Source organism: Neoarius graeffei, chromosome 5 (assembly GCF_027579695.1).
Source record: "Neoarius graeffei isolate fNeoGra1 chromosome 5, fNeoGra1.pri, whole genome shotgun sequence".
NCBI lineage: Eukaryota > Metazoa > Chordata > Actinopteri > Siluriformes > Ariidae > Neoarius > Neoarius graeffei.
In genome coordinates, this window is record NC_083573.1 from 70,343,290 (window position 1) to 70,347,548 (window position 4,259).

At 51.9% G+C, this 4,259-nt stretch overlaps 1 non-coding gene across 1 annotated transcript; it reads left to right on the forward strand.

Moving 5' to 3' along the window:
• Positions 1–2,346: 2,346 nt before the first annotated feature.
• On the forward strand, positions 2,347–2,420 carry trnan-guu (transfer RNA asparagine (anticodon GUU)). Its single transcript has one exon. It is a non-coding gene; the product is annotated as a tRNA-Asn (tRNA).
• Positions 2,421–4,259: the final 1,839 nt, after the last annotated feature.

The following is a 4,259-nucleotide window of genomic DNA, read 5'->3' on the forward strand; positions in this document are numbered from 1 at the left end:
ATATATATATATATATATATATATATATATATAATTTATTTAGGCGGCACGGTGATGTACTGGTTAGCGCTGTCGCCTCACAGCAAGAAGGTCCGGGTTCGAGCCCCGTGGCCGACGAGGGCCTTTCTGTGTGGAGTTTGCATGTTCTCCCTGTGTCCCCGTGGGTTTCCTCCGGGTGCTCCGGTTTCCCCCACAGTCCAAAGACATGCAGGTTAGGTTAACTGGTGACTCTAAATTGACCGTAGGTGTGAATGTGAGTGTGAATGGTTGTCTGTGTCTATGTGTCAGCCCTGTGATGACCTGGCGACTTGTCCAGGGTGTACCCCGCCTTTTGCCCGTAGTCAGCTGGGATAGGCTCCAGCTTGCCTGCGACCCTGTAGAAAGATAAAGCGGCTACAGATAATGAGATATGAGAATTTATTTATTTATTTATTTATTTATTTTATATATATATATATGTGTGTGTGTGTGTGTGTGTGTGTGTGTGTGTGTGTGTGTTGTGGTGGTCCAGTATTGCTTATTGTCAGGCTAGGCTACTGCTCCTTCCCTTCCCATCCTCTGTCTTCCTGTTACCCCTCCTCCCCCCCAGAGAGGAGTTGTACAGTCTGATGGCGTGAGGGACAAAGAAGTTTTTAAGTCTGTTAGTCCTGCACTTGGGAAAGAGCATTCTGTCACTGAACAGGCTCCTCTGGTTGCTGATGACGGTGTGCAGAGGGTGACTGGCATCGTCCATGATGTTCAGTAGTTTGTCCATAGTCCTCTTCTCTGCCACCGTCACCAGAGAGTCCAGCTTCATGCCAACCACAGAGCCGGCTCACCTGATCAGTTGGTCCACCCTGGATATGTCCTTCTTGGGTGTGCTGCCCCCCCAGCACACCATGGTATAAAACAGGCCACTGGTAACCACGAACTGTTAGAACATCCACAGGAGCTTCCTGCAGATGTTAAAGGACCGCAGCCTCCTCAGGAAGTATAGCCTGCTCTGTCCCTTCCTGTACAAGTGGTTGGTGTTGCAAATCCAGTCCAACTTGCTGTCCAGCCACAGCCCGAGGTACTTGTAGGAATCCACAGCCTCTACCTCGACTCCCTCGATCAGAACTGGTCATGAGCTTGGTCTGGACCTCCCAAAGTCAATGACCAGCTCCTTGGTCTTCGAGGTGTTGATCTGCAGATGGTTCCTGTTGCACCACACAGGAAAGTCCCTCACCAGGCTCCTATACTCCTCCTCTCTGTCATCACTGATACACCCAACGATGGCTGTGTCATCAGCAAACTTCTGAATGTGACACAGCTCCAAGTTGTAGCAGAAGTCCATGGTGTACAGGGTGAAGAGAAGAGGGGCCAGCACCGTTCCCTGGGGTGCTCCGGTGTTGCTAATCACAGTGTCATATGTGATGTCCTTCAGCCTGACGTACTGCGGCCTGACGATGAGGTAGATGGAGATCCAGGTAACCGGGCAGGGGTCCACTCGCATCCTGTTCAGTTTGTCCTGAAGCAATAGGGGCTGGATGGTGTTGAAGGCACTCAAGAAGTCCAAGAAGAGGATCCTCACTGTGGCATTTCCCTTATCCAGATGCAAGTGGGCTTGATGTAGCAGGTAGAGGATGGCATCTTCCACACCAACACCTGCCCGGTACGCAAACTGCAGACAGTCCTGGGAATGTTGTACCTGGGGTCTGAGGAGGCTGAGAAAGAGCTGTTCCAATGTCTTCATCAGATGTGAAGTGAGTGCTCGCTGGGCCAGTTCTTCTTGGGAACTGGAACGATGCAGAGGGTGGGCACTCTCCCCAGCTGCAGGCTGAGGTTGAAAAGCACAACTTTATTCATCACACACTTGTGAAATTTCTTCTCTGCATTTAACCCATCTGAAGCAGTGAGCACACACATGCACACATGTGAGCAATGAGCACAGACACATACCCAGAGCAGTGGGCAGCCATGCTAACAGTGCCCGGGGAGCAGTTGGGAGTTAGGTGCCTTGCTCAAGGGCACCTCAGCCCAAGGCCATCGCATATTAACCTAACCCCATGTCTTTGAACTGCGGGGGAAACCGGAGCACCCGGAGGAAACCTACACAGAAAAGCCCTTGCTGGCCGCTGGGTTCGAACCCAGAACCTTCTTGCTGTGAGGCGACCGTGCTCACCACTACGCCACCATGCTGCCACAGGTTATTAGGGTAACACTGTACAGTCTTAGTGGGGGAAACCACGTCTGCAGAAGATGCGTTGGAGTGGTTCACCCAATTCAGCAGCGCAGGTCTTCAGTAGTCGGGGACACACCTTGTCCGGGCCTGCTGCTTTCCTGGGGCGAAGCTTCCTCAGTTGACCTCTGACCTGGTCTGCAGTAGTCTCTGTGGCGCAATCGGTTAACGTGTTCGGCTGTTAACTGAAAGGTTGGTGGTTCAAGCCCACCCAGGGATGAGTAATTTGGGCGACATGGTGGTTAGCACGGTCGCCTCACAGCAAGAAGGTTCTGGGTTTCGAACCCAGCAGCCGGCAAAGGCCTTTCTGTGTGGAGTTCTCCCCGTGTCTGCGTGGGTTTCCTCCGGATGCTCCGGTTTCCCCCGCAGTTCAAAGACATGCGGTTAGGTTAATATGGGACAGCCTTGGGCTGAGGTGCCCTTGAGCGAGGCACCTAACTCCCAACTGCTCCCCGGGCACTGTTAGCATGGCTGCCCACTGCTCTGGGTATGTGTGTGTGCTCATTGCTCATGTGTGTGTGTTCACTGCTTCAGATGGGTTAAATGCAGAGAGGAAATTTCACAAGTGTGTGATGAATAAAAAGTTGTGCTTTCTTTCTTTTCAGTAATGCATGGAGGAGTCTGTGTTGAGGTGGGGGAAGGGGCTGCTGTGATGACTGGAGGGAGGTGTGTTGAGGGAAGAAGGAGAGATGGCTGCAGTGAGGGTGAGGGTGGGGGGATGTAGGCTGGTTGAACCGGTTGAAGAAGTCATTCAGCTCATTTGCCCTCTCCACTGTCCCCTCAATGACTCTGGTCTTTGTGTTGTGGCCTGTGATGGTTTTCACACTTTCCCAGACCTCCCTCATGCTGTTTCGCTTCAGCTTCTGCTCCACCTTTCTCCTGTAGCTGTCCTTAGTTTCCCTCATGCAGCATTTCACCTCCTGCTGTGCTGCTTTCATCGCCTCCCTATCCCTGCTCCTGAAGGCGGCCTTCTTCCTCTTGAGGACAGCTTTGACTTCCTGTGTTACCCATGGCTTGTTATTAGGGTAACACCGTACAGTCTTAGTAGGGGAGACCACGTCTGCACAGAAGTTGAGGTAATCCGTCAGACAGTGTGTCAGCCCCTCTATGTCCTCACAGTGTGGGCTAAGCAGCACATCCCAGTCCGTGATGTCATAGCAGTCTCTGAGAGCATCTTCCATTTCAGGGAACCACCTCCTGATGGAGCTAGTTGTTGCAGGCTGCCTTTGAACCAGGGGAGTGTACTTCAGCTGTAGACGAACCAGGTTGTGGTCAGACTTCCCTAGTGGGGGGGAGGGGTGTGACTATGTATGCATCCCTCATATTAGCATACAGCAAGTCAATTGTCCTGTTGTTCATTGTTGGACAGTCCACAACCTGGTAAAAAGCAGCCAAAGTAGAGTCCAAAGTAGCATGATTAAAGTCCCCAGAAATGATCATAAATGCCTCAGGGTGCTGTGTCTGCAGCCTTGCTGTGACAGAGTGAATCCTCTCACATGCAGCGGCTGCGTCTGCCCTCGGAGGGATGTAAACACAGATGGTGATCACGTGACTGAACTCCCTCGGCAGATAATACGGCTGCAGGCTAACGGCTAGCAGCTCCATGTCCGGGCAACATAAGACTGTCTTTATGGAGATATGTCCCGGGTTACACCTGTGATTGTTCACATAAATGATGAGTCCCCCACCTTTGCCTTTCCCGCATGCTTTAGTGTCTCTGTCGGCTCTCACAGCAGTGAATCCCCGCAGGTCCACGTTAGCATATGGTACAAGGAGTGTTAGCCATGTCTCCGTAAAGATAAATAAGCTGCTCTCCTGATAAATCCGCTGGTTGTTCAGTGCGGATAGCTCATCGACTTTATTCGGCAGCGAGTTCACATTCCCCATGATAATAGAGGGAATGGATGGTTTGTAGCACCGCCCGTTGTCCGCTAGCCTAGCCTTTAGCTTAGCCCCAGCTTTGCAGCCCCTGGATTTCCTCCTCAGCTCTGTCGGGATGGGGTGTCATATCCCGGCTTGTCCCATTGTTTTCAGGGCCAGCAGCTCCTCTCTTGAATAA